Genomic DNA, 19,238 nt, shown 5'->3' with positions numbered 1-19,238 from the left:
AGGTACATGGAGCTAATAGGCAGACCAAATACAATTACTAGCTTTAAAAACGATTTTGTTAACTTCCAAAATGTTAGTCTCTGCATCTGTCCATTCATTTTGCTCTTTCTTTGTGCCTTACTTGTTGTTTTGAGTTTTGTTGCTGAATGGCAGTTTATTGACAGTGTAAAATTTTAGTTTCTCCCAGACAGACTCTTCGACGTTCTAATTTGTGAAAAGATGTAAGGGACCACAGATGTTTAGGACTTCTGTTATAAAACAGCCACGACTCCTAACACTTTGAAGTTGGGTGAAAACGAGAATCCAATTTAAAGCCCGTTTCCTTTTGCCTGTATTTCTTCTAACCATTTTCTTCTACGTGGGTTCTTAACTTCCACTTTCTTTCTCTCTTCAACAGTGAAGCCCAAAGATGTTCCCTCATCTCTTCTTCTAGGTGTTGGCATGAAGAGAACTGGAGGATTTGGAGGCTTGCGGGGATTCTAATAGCAGGTAGAGGACAAAGCTTTGACATCAACGCCGCTTAGAAGCTGGAGGGAGGAAGAGTAGACCTTGGTCATGTTGGGAATGATGACAATGCAGACAGTGTAGCAGCCTTTTCCGGATAATCGAGTATCTTGAAAACAGTTTATTCTTCACGGGACCAGTGACAAAATGGTGACATATGTGATTATACCTTGTAGGATCCCAACTATTTCTCCGTGGGTTTCTTGTAGGGAGTGGGGACTTGGAATACAGGCGACGAAAGATTAAAAAGGAATGAAATAAATCCTCTTTCAGAACCACGTGCTAGAAATTGTACTACAATTGTACTAATTTGTGCAAGTTGCTTGATGTAGCCTTGCAGCTACCCCATGCCTCTCTGCCTTTCTCCATTCTACCTTTATGGGGGACGGGTTCTGTGCCCCACAGGGTGCTGGGCTGGAGAGGCCGCAAGACTCATGCTACTGCTAATCTCAGGAGCTAAAAGAAGAAACCTCAGTCTCTTCATAGCTTATACTTTCTTTTTCATTCTCTTTCATTCTGGTTTCCGAAACTTTTTGCAAAATGTAACCTTGATTACATAAGCCTTGTGCCTGAATTTTTATCAAAGGATCTTAAACCGCCACAGTTTTCTCCCCAATGTACCTTCATGCGTGCAGGCTTTACACTCACTCTTTCTCTCCGTATCTATTTTACACACACACACACACACACACAATCACTGCCACTGAATGGGTGTATATCTGAACACAGGAATTTCTACCTCCATGCCTGTTCCTTCCACCCTGCTCATTCTTCATCTTCAGCCCTCAATGTGCATATTTTTTTCCTTCACTGTGATATGCTCTCGTGTCTTGTTTCCGATGGCTCTTGTCTGCAATATTATTTATGTTTCATTGTTCTATCCTATGCTGTGGATATGTCAGTCCTCAGGACCTGCCTCAGTAACAACGGAAAAATACCTTAAGGTTGGACAAGCTGTGAGTTTCCGTAGTGTAGTGGTCATCACGCTCGCCTAACACGCGAGAGGTCCTCGGCTCGATACCGAGCGGAAACAACTGGTGCTCTTTTGCCTTCCATCATGTGGGGAAAATCAGGTCACCGCCTCCCCTGAAAGGAACCAGTGATCATCCCCCTCCTGTTGGTTTGTCCTTTTCCTTTCGCTCCTAAGAAACAGAGAATCGTCCAAAGACTGTCCTGCTGCATTAGCCAGCTCTTCTGGGTGAGTCCTCCCAACTGGGATGTTTTCTTTCCCTTCCATCTCGGAAAATCTGGAACATGAAATTTTGAGGCGCCAAGCTTTTCCCATGGCTACTCCCCCCACCCCCTTTGCCTTAGAAGGGGAGTAGGTACCAGCCATGCTCTTGGTTCTGGGCATCTTGGAGAAGGTGGGCATTTAGGAGAGTCTGAGGTTCAAGTGAATAATGAAGATGGTCTGCTGAAAACCTGGGGAAAGGACGCGTTCAGGGTGGGGGATTAGCTCAAGTGGTAGAGCGCTCGCTTAGCATGTGAGAGGTAGTGGAATCGATGCCCACATCCTCCAGCTTTTACCCTTCCAGCGGAGCATCTCTGGCTGATAACGGCAAATCCTCCAACCTGGAGAAACAAAGGAGAGAATTAGACACTTTGGATCCCTCTCTGGGCAAGGACAAAACAGGAAGCCCTGGCTTTCCTGGCCTTTGGAATGTACATCTCTCATTAATGAGACATTTAGCAGATAAAAAAAATCGACCATCACATTGAAAAAATACACAACCCCATGCACCGGTGGATCAAATTGACCTTATAAAGCACAATCACACTGAGCTTCTACCAAAGAATTGAGACAAAAGCAAGATCATATGCAAATTTAAGAAATCAAGAACAGTCAGAGTGAAGCAGAGGGACATTATGAAAACAGATGTTGTAAAAAAGCTTTATTTAGCTGTAAATGCCAAGGAGACTGAAAGCAGTGAAACCAGAAGACCATCATTCCTTGTCCACACTTATGCCTCCAGCTCCAGAGTTCTGGGTGGTCCGATTCCTCCTGAATCACCTGAGCCTACTGCCCCGGCCCAGAACAGCTCCCCAGTGAGTATGTACTCACATGAATGGAAAGGAAGGGACAGATTCAACAATCCCCTTCAGTATTTGACAAGACAGTGGGTGTGGGTTTTGAAGGAAGAGAATGCACCTAAGGTGACTTGGAAGTCTAAGCCCAAAAGGCCAGCACAGAGGTGGCTGGGAATTAGAGAGAGTGTGGATGAATGAGCTCCTGTGAAGAAGGACAGACAGTGAGATCATGAGCTAGAGCAGAAAAAAGGATCACCATTTGGAACCTACAAATCTGTTGCTCAATTCCTGCTTTGCTGCTTAGCAGCTCTGGGACCTTAGAAACATTATTTTACTTCTCTGAGCCTCCACTATCTGAAAAATGCAAATCATGACACATACGTTTGTTGCCGAAATGGAACTGGAATATATGAAATCACCTCCGTAAATCTCCTAGTTTCATCATAAGGCTGCAACACACAAGGAGGTTTTCTACTCAGTTCAGTTTGTGTTTTTGGTAAGGAGGATGTCTTCAGTCAGGTCGAGCCGAGTGGAGATGTAGAGTGAAACAGAGAAGTGTGGACTGTAGACAAATGTGAGGACTCAGTCAGTCAGAGAAGTAACATTAACTGGACACCTCCTAAGTTTCTTTTGCACGTAACGTGCCAAGGGAAGTAGAAGACGGACTGAGATCTCTGAAGGTGGGAAGAGGCAGATTACTGAAACACAAAAAGGAAAAACAGCAGCAAAAGACCAGTACAACTCTGGGGTACTGCAGGCCAGAGTGTCCATCCACTTGCTGGGGGTCTACTGGACAGGGGTGGACTCCAGCATTCCTGGATGTGGACCTCTTCAGGTGCAGCCTTGGTTTAAATGGAATGATTTACAGGTAGCATTGATTATATTCTTCAATAGCTGGAAACCAATGGACAAGCCTGGAAAATAATGTTTCATATTTTACTTTCCGTGCCAGATGTGCCAGGCACTGGCCCTCTTAGCGCAGTGGGCAGCGCGTCAGTCTCATAATCTGAAGGTCCTGAGTTCGAGCCTCAGAGAGGGCAGGTGTTCTGTATGTTTTAGTATCAGCGACACATACCTCCTGTGTTGGGGTCGTTGCTAAGATAGCCTTCTTCAGGCTTCAGAGACACAAACAGGCCTGGGACGGACCTGTGTCCTTGCCTGCACTGTGTGCTTCTTCCACACCTAACAATTGCTGCCAGCAAGGCACACGGTGCTTAGGCGAAGAAAGGGAATTTCCTGAGCCCTGGGGCCCTGGCCAGTCCCCCAGGGGTCTAGAAAAACTTGTGCCTCACATGGGGAAACCAACAGCAGTGGTAACGTCCATCCAGAGCTGCATTTTTGCATGCAAACTGATGAGAGCAGTTTGCGGGCTGGAATTATACGCAGAAGCCCCCAGAACTCCTATCTCAAGTCTCACCCGCGGAGTCCACGCAATGCCCGGGACCCTTCCTACCTGGGGCTCCAGATGGCTGTCCCTCGGGACTTTCCAGCGCTGCGTGCATCTGGATGGAGGTGCTTCCCCAATTCAGGGGTATAGCAACCTCGGGCTTTACTCGTCTTCCTTAGTATTCTGTAATCTTTGTGAATTCCATGGACTCTCTCAAGTCTTGTTTAGTGAAGTTCAGAGGGGTTATTTTGCCAGTGAATGCTTCGACCCTTGAAACCAAAAGGAGGGCTTTCAGCAAAACACTCCTGTTACTGGACTCCTCTTTATTCATTCAAGAGTGAATAAAACCCCCAAATTCCCTTCGGCATGGAGCCACACCCCAGTCGGTAGGAGTGGGAGAAACAGACAAGAGGCAAGTGAGAAAAGTGCATCACGAGCAGGGAAGGAGATGTGTGCTGAGGGGCACTCACTGGGCAGTGAAGGGGGTCGGGAGGGTGGAGGCGGCAAGGCCACCTTTCTGCAGGAGAGTCCGGAAAGTTATCGCTTTGAAGATGCCTTCTAGTCTCTCCTTTGCCACTTGCTGACATCCTTGTGCCCGAAGGTTTTCTAACGCAGCTCAGGTTCAGTCTTCAAGCAATGCTCCCTGCCCTCGGTCTATACACAAGGAAGGAAAAGCTGAAAAAAGCTGTGGAGGAGTGAGCACGAGGTACTAGACTGTGTTGGCCTTTCCATCTCAATACTCACGGTTTTTGGCTAGTGGGAGGGTGGACCTCCCACCCCTGTTTTCTGAACAGAGAGATGCTGGTGCAAAGAAGGCCTTTCCACTCGTGTGTAATTGAATTTTATGGGGCAGTTGGCCTGAGGAAAGAAAGAAGGCTGTTGAGGGACACCTAGAGAGACAGGCATACAACACAATTTGTGGGCCTGAGGTCTGAGTAGCCTGGGTCTGCGAGAGAATCAGAAAGACATAGACATTCAAAAAAAAAAAAAAGCTTGCTTGTGGAACCAGGGAAATTCTTGGGAACACTCATGAAAGAAGAACAAGAGTAGGATCTTTGGGTAGTTCTTCCTTAAGGAGGGTCCTTACTCATCTGTCCCAAGCCAAACATCACAGTACCTGTAATGACAGTCCAAACCAGCACCTTTAGAAGTATCTCCGAAGGATGAAACCACCAGATGGTATTTAATTTCCACACAAGCAACCCAAGAGATACTTTTTCCTCTTTGCACAGGCAGCTTAAATATGGTTTAAGGGGGGGGGGGAGGGGGGAATCCCAGCAGGGAATGCAGGAAACCTTTATCGACGTGAGTGATCAGATCCTGATGAGGGCCAAAAACCTTGAGACGAGGGCATCGTGATTGTGTCCTGCTGATCCGTGTACAGCTCTTGCACTTTGTTTTTCCCTGAAAGACTTCCCTCTCCCTCATCTTGAACTTAAGCTTATTCAGACACAAAGAAGTTTATGGGTGACGTTCTTAGAGACTCTGTGAATGGGTGGGTCTTCAGCAAACCCACCATTTGGTTGGGTCAGTGGCACACAGTCTTGAAATAAGATAGAAGTTGTGTTCCATTTTGACCCTCTTGTGGGAATTGGGAGACCCGGCTGTCTGGGCTAGTTTCCCAGTTGCCCACAGAGGGCCTTTCTTCACCTCTCAGCTCCTGACTAAGATATTTCCTCCTTTTGAATCGAACCTAGTAAGGTGCTTCTAGGCCCTCAGTCCCTGAATTAAGGATTACTTTACAGGGTCTCCTTGGTGGCCCAGTGCTTAAGAACCCACCTTGGAATGCGGGGGACAACAGTTCCATCCCTCTAGTCCAGGAACTAAAATCTCACGTGCTGCAGGGCAACTGATCCCCTGCGCCCGTGTTCATGTTTGAGGAAGTGTCCGATGAAGTTGCTCTTTGTCAATTTCCTGTCTCTGCTCTAGAATTTAAGGATCTTTAGGCTCAAACCACTGCTTTGCCCTCACTGTGTCCTCAGTGCCTGGAGTTAAGGCATACATAGGGCTTCTGCTTGAAATGGAAGTGATAGGTACATGGAGCTAATAGGCAGACCAAATACAATTACTAGCTTTAAAAACGATTTTGTTAACTTCCAAAATGTTAGTCTCTGCATCTGTCCATTCATTTTGCTCTTTCTTTGTGCCTTACTTGTTGTTTTGAGTTTTGTTGCTGAATGGCAGTTTATTGACAGTGTAAAATTTTAGTTTCTCCCAGACAGACTCTTCGACGTTCTAATTTGTGAAAAGATGTAAGGGACCACAGATGTTTAGGACTTCTGTTATAAAACAGCCACGACTCCTAACACTTTGAAGTTGGGTGAAAACGAGAATCCAATTTAAAGCCCGTTTCCTTTTGCCTGTATTTCTTCTAACCATTTTCTTCTACGTGGGTTCTTAACTTCCACTTTCTTTCTCTCTTCAACAGTGAAGCCCAAAGATGTTCCCTCATCTCTTCTTCTAGGTGTTGGCATGAAGAGAACTGGAGGATTTGGAGGCTTGCGGGGATTCTAATAGCAGGTAGAGGACAAAGCTTTGACATCAACGCCGCTTAGAAGCTGGAGGGAGGAAGAGTAGACCTTGGTCATGTTGGGAATGATGACAATGCAGACAGTGTAGCAGCCTTTTCCGGATAATCGAGTATCTTGAAAACAGTTTATTCTTCACGGGACCAGTGACAAAATGGTGACATATGTGATTATACCTTGTAGGATCCCAACTATTTCTCCGTGGGTTTCTTGTAGGGAGTGGGGACTTGGAATACAGGCGACGAAAGATTAAAAAGGAATGAAATAAATCCTCTTTCAGAACCACGTGCTAGAAATTGTACTACAATTGTACTAATTTGTGCAAGTTGCTTGATGTAGCCTTGCAGCTACCCCATGCCTCTCTGCCTTTCTCCATTCTACCTTTATGGGGGACGGGTTCTGTGCCCCACAGGGTGCTGGGCTGGAGAGGCCGCAAGACTCATGCTACTGCTAATCTCAGGAGCTAAAAGAAGAAACCTCAGTCTCTTCATAGCTTATACTTTCTTTTTCATTCTCTTTCATTCTGGTTTCCGAAACTTTTTGCAAAATGTAACCTTGATTACATAAGCCTTGTGCCTGAATTTTTATCAAAGGATCTTAAACCGCCACAGTTTTCTCCCCAATGTACCTTCATGCGTGCAGGCTTTACACTCACTCTTTCTCTCCGTATCTATTTTACACACACACACACACACACACAATCACTGCCACTGAATGGGTGTATATCTGAACACAGGAATTTCTACCTCCATGCCTGTTCCTTCCACCCTGCTCATTCTTCATCTTCAGCCCTCAATGTGCATATTTTTTTCCTTCACTGTGATATGCTCTCGTGTCTTGTTTCCGATGGCTCTTGTCTGCAATATTATTTATGTTTCATTGTTCTATCCTATGCTGTGGATATGTCAGTCCTCAGGACCTGCCTCAGTAACAACGGAAAAATACCTTAAGGTTGGACAAGCTGTGAGTTTCCGTAGTGTAGTGGTCATCACGCTCGCCTAACACGCGAGAGGTCCTCGGCTCGATACCGAGCGGAAACAACTGGTGCTCTTTTGCCTTCCATCATGTGGGGAAAATCAGGTCACCGCCTCCCCTGAAAGGAACCAGTGATCATCCCCCTCCTGTTGGTTTGTCCTTTTCCTTTCGCTCCTAAGAAACAGAGAATCGTCCAAAGACTGTCCTGCTGCATTAGCCAGCTCTTCTGGGTGAGTCCTCCCAACTGGGATGTTTTCTTTCCCTTCCATCTCGGAAAATCTGGAACATGAAATTTTGAGGCGCCAAGCTTTTCCCATGGCTACTCCCCCCACCCCCTTTGCCTTAGAAGGGGAGTAGGTACCAGCCATGCTCTTGGTTCTGGGCATCTTGGAGAAGGTGGGCATTTAGGAGAGTCTGAGGTTCAAGTGAATAATGAAGATGGTCTGCTGAAAACCTGGGGAAAGGACGCGTTCAGGGTGGGGGATTAGCTCAAGTGGTAGAGCGCTCGCTTAGCATGTGAGAGGTAGTGGAATCGATGCCCACATCCTCCAGCTTTTACCCTTCCAGCGGAGCATCTCTGGCTGATAACGGCAAATCCTCCAACCTGGAGAAACAAAGGAGAGAATTAGACACTTTGGATCCCTCTCTGGGCAAGGACAAAACAGGAAGCCCTGGCTTTCCTGGCCTTTGGAATGTACATCTCTCATTAATGAGACATTTAGCAGATAAAAAAAATCGACCATCACATTGAAAAAATACACAACCCCATGCACCGGTGGATCAAATTGACCTTATAAAGCACAATCACACTGAGCTTCTACCAAAGAATTGAGACAAAAGCAAGATCATATGCAAATTTAAGAAATCAAGAACAGTCAGAGTGAAGCAGAGGGACATTATGAAAACAGATGTTGTAAAAAAGCTTTATTTAGCTGTAAATGCCAAGGAGACTGAAAGCAGTGAAACCAGAAGACCATCATTCCTTGTCCACACTTATGCCTCCAGCTCCAGAGTTCTGGGTGGTCCGATTCCTCCTGAATCACCTGAGCCTACTGCCCCGGCCCAGAACAGCTCCCCAGTGAGTATGTACTCACATGAATGGAAAGGAAGGGACAGATTCAACAATCCCCTTCAGTATTTGACAAGACAGTGGGTGTGGGTTTTGAAGGAAGAGAATGCACCTAAGGTGACTTGGAAGTCTAAGCCCAAAAGGCCAGCACAGAGGTGGCTGGGAATTAGAGAGAGTGTGGATGAATGAGCTCCTGTGAAGAAGGACAGACAGTGAGATCATGAGCTAGAGCAGAAAAAAGGATCACCATTTGGAACCTACAAATCTGTTGCTCAATTCCTGCTTTGCTGCTTAGCAGCTCTGGGACCTTAGAAACATTATTTTACTTCTCTGAGCCTCCACTATCTGAAAAATGCAAATCATGACACATACGTTTGTTGCCGAAATGGAACTGGAATATATGAAATCACCTCCGTAAATCTCCTAGTTTCATCATAAGGCTGCAACACACAAGGAGGTTTTCTACTCAGTTCAGTTTGTGTTTTTGGTAAGGAGGATGTCTTCAGTCAGGTCGAGCCGAGTGGAGATGTAGAGTGAAACAGAGAAGTGTGGACTGTAGACAAATGTGAGGACTCAGTCAGTCAGAGAAGTAACATTAACTGGACACCTCCTAAGTTTCTTTTGCACGTAACGTGCCAAGGGAAGTAGAAGACGGACTGAGATCTCTGAAGGTGGGAAGAGGCAGATTACTGAAACACAAAAAGGAAAAACAGCAGCAAAAGACCAGTACAACTCTGGGGTACTGCAGGCCAGAGTGTCCATCCACTTGCTGGGGGTCTACTGGACAGGGGTGGACTCCAGCATTCCTGGATGTGGACCTCTTCAGGTGCAGCCTTGGTTTAAATGGAATGATTTACAGGTAGCATTGATTATATTCTTCAATAGCTGGAAACCAATGGACAAGCCTGGAAAATAATGTTTCATATTTTACTTTCCGTGCCAGATGTGCCAGGCACTGGCCCTCTTAGCGCAGTGGGCAGCGCGTCAGTCTCATAATCTGAAGGTCCTGAGTTCGAGCCTCAGAGAGGGCAGGTGTTCTGTATGTTTTAGTATCAGCAACACATACCTCCTGTGTTGGGGTCGTTGCTAAGATAGCCTTCTTCAGGCTTCAGAGACACAAACAGGCCTGGGATGGACCTGTGTCCTTGCCTGCACTGTGTGCTTCTTCCACACCTAACAATTGCTGCCAGCAAGGCACACGGTGCTTAGGCGAAGAAAGGGAATTTCCTGAGCCCTGGGGCCCTGGCCAGTCCCCCAGGGGTCTAGAAAAACTTGTGCCTCACATGGGGAAACCAACAGCAGTGGTAACGTCCATCCAGAGCTGCATTTTTGCATGCAAACTGATGAGAGCAGTTTGCGGGCTGGAATTATACGCAGAAGCCCCCAGAACTCCTATCTCAAGTCTCACCCGCGGAGTCCACGCAATGCCCGGGACCCTTCCTACCTGGGGCTCCAGATGGCTGTCCCTCGGGACTTTCCAGCGCTGCGTGCATCTGGATGGAGGTGCTTCCCCAATTCAGGGGTATAGCAACCTCGGTCTTTACTCGTCTTCCTTAGTATTCTGTAATCTTTGTGAATTCCATGGACTCTCTCAAGTCTTGTTTAGTGAAGTTCAGAGGGGTTATTTTGCCAGTGAATGCTTCGACCCTTGAAACCAAAAGGAGGGCTTTCAGCAAAACACTCCTGTTACTGGACTCCTCTTTATTCATTCAAGAGTGAATAAAACCCCCAAATTCCCTTCGGCATGGAGCCACACCCCAGTCGGTAGGAGTGGGAGAAACAGACAAGAGGCAAGTGAGAAAAGTGCATCACGAGCAGGGAAGGAGATGTGTGCTGAGGGGCACTCACTGGGCAGTGAAGGGGGTCGGGAGGGTGGAGGCGGCAAGGCCACCTTTCTGCAGGAGAGTCCGGAAAGTTATCGCTTTGAAGATGCCTTCTAGTCTCTCCTTTGCCACTTGCTGACATCCTTGTGCCCGAAGGTTTTCTAACGCAGCTCAGGTTCAGTCTTCAAGCAATGCTCCCTGCCCTCGGTCTATACACAAGGAAGGAAAAGCTGAAAAAAGCTGTGGAGGAGTGAGCACGAGGTACTAGACTGTGTTGGCCTTTCCATCTCAATACTCACGGTTTTTGGCTAGTGGGAGGGTGGACCTCCCACCCCTGTTTTCTGAACAGAGAGATGCTGGTGCAAAGAAGGCCTTTCCACTCGTGTGTAATTGAATTTTATGGGGCAGTTGGCCTGAGGAAAGAAAGAAGGCTGTTGAGGGACACCTAGAGAGACAGGCATACAACACAATTTGTGGGCCTGAGGTCTGAGTAGCCTGGGTCTGCGAGAGAATCAGAAAGACATAGACATTCAAAAAAAAAAAAAAGCTTGCTTGTGGAACCAGGGAAATTCTTGGGAACACTCATGAAAGAAGAACAAGAGTAGGATCTTTGGGTAGTTCTTCCTTAAGGAGGGTCCTTACTCATCTGTCCCAAGCCAAACATCACAGTACCTGTAATGACAGTCCAAACCAGCACCTTTAGAAGTATCTCCGAAGGATGAAACCACCAGATGGTATTTAATTTCCACACAAGCAACCCAAGAGATACTTTTTCCTCTTTGCACAGGCAGCTTAAATATGGTTTAAGGGGGGGGGGGAGGGGGGAATCCCAGCAGGGAATGCAGGAAACCTTTATCGACGTGAGTGATCAGATCCTGATGAGGGCCAAAAACCTTGAGACGAGGGCATCGTGATTGTGTCCTGCTGATCCGTGTACAGCTCTTGCACTTTGTTTTTCCCTGAAAGACTTCCCTCTCCCTCATCTTGAACTTAAGCTTATTCAGACACAAAGAAGTTTATGGGTGACGTTCTTAGAGACTCTGTGAATGGGTGGGTCTTCAGCAAACCCACCATTTGGTTGGGTCAGTGGCACACAGTCTTGAAATAAGATAGAAGTTGTGTTCCATTTTGACCCTCTTGTGGGAATTGGGAGACCCGGCTGTCTGGGCTAGTTTCCCAGTTGCCCACAGAGGGCCTTTCTTCACCTCTCAGCTCCTGACTAAGATATTTCCTCCTTTTGAATCGAACCTAGTAAGGTGCTTCTAGGCCCTCAGTCCCTGAATTAAGGATTACTTTACAGGGTCTCCTTGGTGGCCCAGTGCTTAAGAACCCACCTTGGAATGCGGGGGACAACAGTTCCATCCCTCTAGTCCAGGAACTAAAATCTCACGTGCTGCAGGGCAACTGATCCCCTGCGCCCGTGTTCGTGTTTGAGGAAGTGTCCGATGAAGTTGCTCGTTGTCAATTTCCTGTCTCTGCTCTAGAATTTAAGGATCTTTAGGCTCAAACCACTGCTTTGCCCTCACTGTGTCCTCAGTGCCTGGAGTTAAGGCATACATAAGGCTTCTGCTTGAAATGGAAGTGATAGGTACATGGAGCTAATAGGCAGACCAAATACAATTACTAGCTTTAAAAACGATTTTGTTAACTTCCAAAATGTTAGTCTCTGCATCTGTCCATTCATTTTGCTCTTTCTTTGTGCCTTACTTGTTGTTTTGAGTTTTGTTGCTGAATGGCAGTTTATTGACAGTGTAAAATTTTAGTTTCTCCCAGACAGACTCTTCGACGTTCTAATTCGTGAAAAGATGTAAGGGACCACAGATGTTTAGGACTTCTGTTATAAAACAGCCACGACTCATAACACTTTGAAGTTGGGTGAAAACGAGAATCCAATTTAAAGCCCGTTTCCTTTTGCCTGTATTTCTTCTAACCATTTTCTTCTACGTGGGTTCTTAACTTCCACTTTCTTTCTCTCTTCAACAGTGAAGCCCAAAGATGTTCCCTCATCTCTTCTTCTAGGTGTTGGCATGAAGAGAACTGGAGGATTTGGAGGCTTGCGGGGATTCTAATAGCAGGTAGAGGACAAAGCTTTGACATCAACGCCGCTTAGAAGCTGGAGGGAGGAAGAGTAGACCTTGGTCATGTTGGGAATGATGACAATGCAGACAGTGTAGCAGCCTTTTCCGGATAATCGAGTATCTTGAAAACAGTTTATTCTTCACGGGACCAGTGACAAAATGGTGACATATGTGATTATACTTTGTAGGATCCCAACTATTTCTCCGTGGGTTTCTTGTAGGGAGTGGGGACTTGGAATACAGGCGACGAAAGATTAAAAAGGAATGAAATAAATCCTCTTTCAGAACCACGTGCTAGAAATTGTACTACAATTGTACTAATTTGTGCAAGTTGCTTGATGTAGGGTTGAAGCTACCCCATGCCTCTCTGCCTTTCTCCATTCTACCTTTATGGGGGATGGGTTCTGTGCCCCACAGGGTGCTGGGCTGGAGAGGCCGCAAGACTCATGCTACTGCTAATCTCAGGAGCTAAAAGAAGAAACCTCAGTCTCTTCATAGCTTATAATTTCGTTTTCATTCTCTTTCATTCTGGTTTCCGAAACTTTTTGTAAAATGTAACCTTGATTACGTAAGCCTTGTGCCTGAATTTTTATCAAAGGATCTTAAACCGCCACAGTTTTCTCCCCAATGTACCTTCATGCGTGCAGGCTTTACACTCACTCTTTCTCTCCATATCTATTTTACACACACACACACACACACACACACAATCACTGCCACTGAATGGGTGTATATCTGAACACAGGAATTTCTACCTCCATGCCTGTTCCTTCCACCCTGCTCATTCTTCATCTTCATCCCTCAATGTGCATATGTTTTTCCTTCACTGCGATATGCTCTCGTGTCTTGTTTCCGATGGCTCTTGTCTGCAATATTATTTATGTTTCATTGTTCTATCCTATGCTGTGGATATGTCAGTCCTCAGGACCTGCCTCAGTAACAACAGAAAAATACCTTAAGGCTGGACAAGCCGTGAGTTTCCGTAGTGTAGTGGTCATCACGCTCGCCTAACACGCGAGAGGTCCTCGGCTCGATACCGAGCGGAAACAACTGGTGCTCTTTTGCCTTCCATCATGTGGGGAAAATCAGGTCACCACCTCCCCTGAAAGGAACCAGTGATCATCCCCCTCCTGTTGGTTTGTCCTTTTCCTTTCGCTCCTAAGAAACAGAGAATCGTCCAAAGACTGTCCTGCTGCATTAGCCAGCTCTTCTGGGTGAGTCCTCCCAACTGGGATGTTTTCTTTCCCTTCCATCTCGGAAAATCTGGAACATGAAATTTTGAGGCGCCAAGCTTTTCCCATGGCTACTCCCCCCACCCCCTTTGCCTTAGAAGGGGAGTAGGTACCAGCCATGCTCTTGGTTCTGGGCATCTTGGAGAAGGTGGGCATTTAGGAGAGTCTGAGGTTCAAGTGAATAATGAAGATGGTCTGCTGAAAACCTGGGGAAAGGACGCGTTCAGGGTGGGGGATTAGCTCAAGTGGTAGAGCGCTCGCTTAGCATGTGAGAGGTAGTGGGATCGATGCCCACATCCTCCAGCTTTTACCCTTCCAGCGGAGCATCTCTGGCTGATAACGGCAAATCCTCCAACCTGGAGAAACAAAGGAGAGAATTAGACACTTTGGATCCCTCTCTGGGCAAGGACAAAACAGGAAGCCCTGGCTTTCCTGGCCTTTGGAATGTACATCTCTCATTAATGAGACATTTAGCAGATAAAAAAAATCGACCATCACATTGAAAAAATACACAACCCCATGCACCGGTGGATCAAATTGACCTTATAAAGCACAATCACACTGAGCTTCTACCAAAGAATTGAGACAAAAGCAAGATCATATGCAAATTTAAGAAATCAAGAACAGTCAGAGTGAAGCAGAGGGACATTATGAAAACAGATGTTGTAAAAAAGCTTTATTTAGCTGTAAATGCCAAGGAGACTGAAAGCAGTGAAACCAGAAGACCATCATTCCTTGTCCACACTTATGCCTCCAGCTCCAGAGTTCTGGGTGGTCCGATTCCTCCTGAATCACCTGAGCCTACTGCCCCGGCCCAGAACAGCTCCCCAGTGAGTATGTACTCACATGAATGGAAAGGAAGGGACAGATTCAACAATCCCCTTCAGTATTTGACAAGACAGTGGGTGTGGGTTTTGAAGGAAGAGAATGCACCTAAGGTGACTTGGAAGTCTAAGCCCAAAAGGCCAGCACAGAGGTGGCTGGGAATTAGAGAGAGTGTGGATGAATGAGCTCCTGTGAAGAAGGACAGACAGTGAGATCATGAGCTAGAGCAGAAAAAAGGATCACCATTTGGAACCTACAAATCTGTTGCTCAATTCCTGCTTTGCTGCTTAGCAGCTCTGGGACCTTAGAAACATTATTTTACTTCTCTGAGCCTCCACTATCTGAAAAATGCAAATCATGACACATACGTTTGTTGCCGAAATGGAACTGGAATATATGAAATCACCTCCGTAAATCTCCTAGTTTCATCATAAGGCTGCAACACACAAGGAGGTTTTCTACTCAGTTCAGTTTGTGTTTTTGGTAAGGAGGATGTCTTCAGTCAGGTCGAGCCGAGTGGAGATGTAGAGTGAAACAGAGAAGTGTGGACTGTAGACAAATGTGAGGACTCAGTCAGTCAGAGAAGTAACATTAACTGGACACCTCCTAAGTTTCTTTTGCACGTAACGTGCCAAGGGAAGTAGAAGACGGACTGAGATCTCTGAAGGTGGGAAGAGGCAGATTACTGAAACACAAAAAGGAAAAACAGCAGCAAAAGACCAGTACAACTCTGGGGTACTGCAGGCCAGAGTGTCCATCCACTTGCTGGGGGTCTACTGGACAGGGGTGGACTCCAGCATTCCTGGATGTGGACCTCTTCAGGTGCAGCCTTGGTTTAAATGGAATGATTTACAGGTAGCATTGATTATATTCTTCAATAGCTGGAAACCAATGGACAAGCCTGGAAAATAATGTTTCATATTTTACTTTCCGTGCCAGATGTGCCAGGCACTGGCCCTCTTAGCGCAGTGGGCAGCGCGTCAGTCTCATAATCTGAAGGTCCTGAGTTCGAGCCTCAGAGAGGGCAGGTGTTCTGTATGTTTTAGTATCAGCAACACATACCTCCTGTGTTGGGGTCGTTGCTAAGATAGCCTTCTTCAGGCTTCAGAGACACAAACAGGCCTGGGACGGACCTGTGTCCTTGCCTGCACTGTCTGCTTCTTCCACACCTAACAATTGCTGCCAGCAAGGCACACGGTGCTTAGGCGAAGAAAGGGAATTTCCTGAGCCCTGGGGCCCTGGCCAGTCCCCCAGGGGTCTAGAAAAACTTGTGCCTCACATGGGGAAACCAACAGCAGTGGTAACGTCCATCCAGAGCTGCATTTTTGCATGCAAACTGATGAGAGCAGTTTGCGGGCTGGAATTATACGCAGAAGCCCCCAGAACTCCTATCTCAAGTCTCACCCGCGGAGTCCACGCAATGCCCGGGACCCTTCCTACCTGGGGCTCCAGATGGCTGTCCCTCGGGACTTTCCAGCGCTGCGTGCATCTGGATGGAGGTGCTTCCCCAATTCAGGGGTATAGCAACCTCGGTCTTTACTCGTCTTCCTTAGTATTCTGTAATCTTTGTGAATTCCATGGACTCTCTCAAGTCTTGTTTAGTGAAGTTCAGAGGGGTTATTTTGCCAGTGAATGCTTCGACCCTTGAAACCAAAAGGAGGGCTTTCAGCAAAACACTCCTGTTACTGGACTCCTCTTTATTCATTCAAGAGTGAATAAAACCCCCAAATTCCCTTCGGCATGGAGCCACACCCCAGTCGGTAGGAGTGGGAGAAACAGACAAGAGGCAAGTGAGAAAAGTGCATCACGAGCAGGGAAGGAGATGTGTGCTGAGGGGCACTCACTGGGCAGTGAAGGGGGTCGGGAGGGTGGAGGCGGCAAGGCCACCTTTCTGCAGGAGAGTCCGGAAAGTTATCGCTTTGAAGATGCCTTCTAGTCTCTCCTTTGCCACTTGCTGACATCCTTGTGCCCGAAGGTTTTCTAACGCAGCTCAGGTTCAGTCTTCAAGCAATGCTCCCTGCCCTCGGTCTATACACAAGGAAGGAAAAGCTGAAAAAAGCTGTGGAGGAGTGAGCACGAGGTACTAGACTGTGTTGGCCTTTCCATCTCAATACTCACGGTTTTTGGCTAGTGGGAGGGTGGACCTCCCACCCCTGTTTTCTGAACAGAGAGATGCTGCTGCAAAGAAGGCCTTTCCACTCGTGTGTAATTGAATTTTATGGGGCAGTTGGCCTGAGGAAAGAAAGAAGGCTGTTGAGGGACACCTAGAGAGACAGGCATACAACACAATTTGTGGGCCTGAGGTCTGAGTAGCCTGGGTCTGCGAGAGAATCAGAAAGACATAGACATTCAAAAAAAAAAAAAAGCTTGCTTGTGGAACCAGGGAAATTCTTGGGAACACTCATGAAAGAAGAACAAGAGTAGGATCTTTGGGTAGTTCTTCCTTAAGGAGGGTCCTTACTCATCTGTCCCAAGCCAAACATCACAGTACCTGTAATGACAGTCCAAACCAGCACCTTTAGAAGTATCTCCGAAGGATGAAACCACCAGATGGTATTTAATTTCCACACAAGCAACCCAAGAGATACTTTTTCCTCTTTGCACAGGCAGCTTAAATATGGTTTAAGGGGGGGGGGGGAGGGGGGAATCCCAGCAGGGAATGCAGGAAACCTTTATCGACGTGAGTGATCAGATCCTGATGAGGGCCAAAAACCTTGAGACGAGGGCATCGTGATTGTGTCCTGCTGATCCGTGTACAGCTCTTGCACTTTGTTTTTCCCTGAAAGACTTCCCTCTCCCTCATCTTGAACTTAAGCTTATTCAGACACAAAGAAGTTTATGGGTGACGTTCTTAGAGACTCTGTGAATGGGTGGGTCTTCAGCAAACCCACCATTTGGTTGGGTCAGTGGCACACAGTCTTGAAATAAGATAGAAGTTGTGTTCCATTTTGACCCTCTTGTGGGAATTGGGAGACCCGGCTGTCTGGGCTAGTTTCCCAGTTGCCCACAGAGGGCCTTTCTTCACCTCTCAGCTCCTGACTAAGATATTTCCTCCTTTTGAATCGAACCTAGTAAGGTGCTTCTAGGCCCTCAGTCCCTGAATTAAGGATTACTTTACAGGGTCTCCTTGGTGGCCCAGTGCTTAAGAACCCACCTTGGAATGCGGGGGACAACAGTTCCATCCCTCTAGTCCAGGAACTAAAATCTCACGTGCTGCAGGGCAACTGATCCCCTGCGCCCGTGTTCGTGTTTGAGGAAGTGTCCGATGAAGTTGCTCGTTGTCAATTTCCTGTCTCTGCTCTAGAATTTAAGGATCTTTAGGCTCAAACCACTGCTTTGCCCTCACTGTGTCCTCAGTGCCTGGAGTTAAGGCATACATAGGGCTTCTGCTTGAAATGGAAGTGATAGGTACATGGAGCTAATAGGCAGACCAAATACAATTACTAGCTTTAAAAACGATTTTGTTAACTTCCAAAATGTTAGTCTCTGCATCTGTCCATTCATTTTGCTCTTTCTTTGTGCCTTACTTGTTGTTTTGAGTTTTGTTGCTGAATGGCAGTTTATTGACAGTGTAAAATTTTAGTTTCTCCCAGACAGACTCTTCGACGTTCTAATTCGTGAAAAGATGTAAGGGACCACAGATGTTTAGGACTTCTGTTATAAAACAGCCACGACTCATAACACTTTGAAGTTGGGTGAAAACGAGAATCCAATTTAAAGCCCGTTTCCTTTTGCCTGTATTTCTTCTAACCATTTTCTTCTACGTGGGTTCTTAACTTCCACTTTCTTTCTCTCTTCAACAGTGAAGCCCAAAGATGTTCCCTCATCTCTTCTTCTAGGTGTTGGCATGAAGAGAACTGGAGGATTTGGAGGCTCGCGGGGATTCTAATAGCAGGTAGAGGACAAAGCTTTGACATCAACGCCGCTTAGAAGCTGGAGGGAGGAAGAGTAGACCTTGGTCATGTTGGGAATGATGACAATGCAGACAGTGTAGCAGCCTTTTCCGGATAATCGAGTATCTTGAAAACAGTTTATTCTTCACGGGACCAGTGACAAAATGGTGACATATGTGATTATACTTTGTAGGATCCCAACTATTTCTCCGTGGTTTTCTTGTAGGGAGTGGGGACTTGGAATACAGGCGACGAAAGATTAAAAAGGAATGAAATAAATCCTCTTTCAGAACCACGTGCTAGAAATTGTACTACAATTGTACTAATTTGTGCAAGTTGCTTGATGTAGGGTTGAAGCTACCCCATGCCTCTCTGCCTTTCTCCATTCTACCTTTATGGGGGATGGGTTCTGTGCCCCACAGGGTGCTGGGCTGGAGAGGCCGCAAGACTCATGCTACTGCTAATCTCAGGAGCTAAAAGAAGAAACCTCAGTCTCTTCATAGCTTATAATTTCGTTTTCATTCTCTTTCATTCTGGTTTCCGAAACTTTTTGTAAAATGTAACCTTGATTACGTAAGCCTTGTGCCTGAATTTTTATCAAAGGATCTTAAACCGCCACAGTTTTCTCCCCAATGTACCTTCATGCGTGCAGGCTTTACACTCACTCTTTCTCTCCATATCTATTTTACACACACACACACACACACACACAATCACTGCCACTGAATGGGTGTATATCTGAACACAGGAATTTCTACCTCCATGCCTGTTCCTTCCACCCTGCTCATTCTTCATCTTCATCCCTCAATGTGCATATGTTTTTCCTTCACTGCGATATGCTCTCGTGTCTTGTTTCCGATGGCTCTTGTCTGCAATATTATTTATGTTTCATTGTT

At 46.4% G+C, this 19,238-nt stretch overlaps 7 non-coding genes across 7 annotated transcripts; all 7 read left to right on the top strand.

Annotated features, from left to right (window-relative positions):
- Positions 1-1,464: 1,464 nt before the first annotated feature.
- On the top strand, positions 1,465-1,537 carry TRNAV-AAC (transfer RNA valine (anticodon AAC)). The gene has a single exon. It is a non-coding gene; the product is annotated as a tRNA-Val (tRNA).
- Positions 1,538-3,499: 1,962 nt separating this feature from the next.
- On the top strand, positions 3,500-3,572 carry TRNAM-CAU (transfer RNA methionine (anticodon CAU)). The gene has a single exon. It is a non-coding gene; the product is annotated as a tRNA-Met (tRNA).
- A 3,842-nt stretch (positions 3,573-7,414) lies between these two features.
- Positions 7,415-7,487, top strand: TRNAV-AAC (transfer RNA valine (anticodon AAC)). The gene has a single exon. It is a non-coding gene; the product is annotated as a tRNA-Val (tRNA).
- Positions 7,488-9,449: 1,962 nt separating this feature from the next.
- Positions 9,450-9,522, top strand: TRNAM-CAU (transfer RNA methionine (anticodon CAU)). The gene has a single exon. It is a non-coding gene; the product is annotated as a tRNA-Met (tRNA).
- A 3,846-nt stretch (positions 9,523-13,368) lies between these two features.
- TRNAV-AAC (transfer RNA valine (anticodon AAC)) lies at positions 13,369-13,441 on the top strand. Its single transcript has one exon. It is a non-coding gene; the product is annotated as a tRNA-Val (tRNA).
- A 413-nt stretch (positions 13,442-13,854) lies between these two features.
- On the top strand, positions 13,855-13,927 carry TRNAA-AGC (transfer RNA alanine (anticodon AGC)). Its single transcript has one exon. It is a non-coding gene; the product is annotated as a tRNA-Ala (tRNA).
- Positions 13,928-15,403: 1,476 nt separating this feature from the next.
- Positions 15,404-15,476, top strand: TRNAM-CAU (transfer RNA methionine (anticodon CAU)). Its single transcript has one exon. It is a non-coding gene; the product is annotated as a tRNA-Met (tRNA).
- The last annotated feature ends 3,762 nt before the right edge of the window (positions 15,477-19,238 follow it).

The sequence above is a fragment of the Hippopotamus amphibius genome, chromosome 11, assembly GCF_030028045.1.
Source record: "Hippopotamus amphibius kiboko isolate mHipAmp2 chromosome 11, mHipAmp2.hap2, whole genome shotgun sequence".
Taxonomy (NCBI): Eukaryota; Metazoa; Chordata; class Mammalia; order Artiodactyla; family Hippopotamidae; genus Hippopotamus; species Hippopotamus amphibius.
This window is presented reverse-complemented; position numbering and strand designations above follow the sequence as displayed.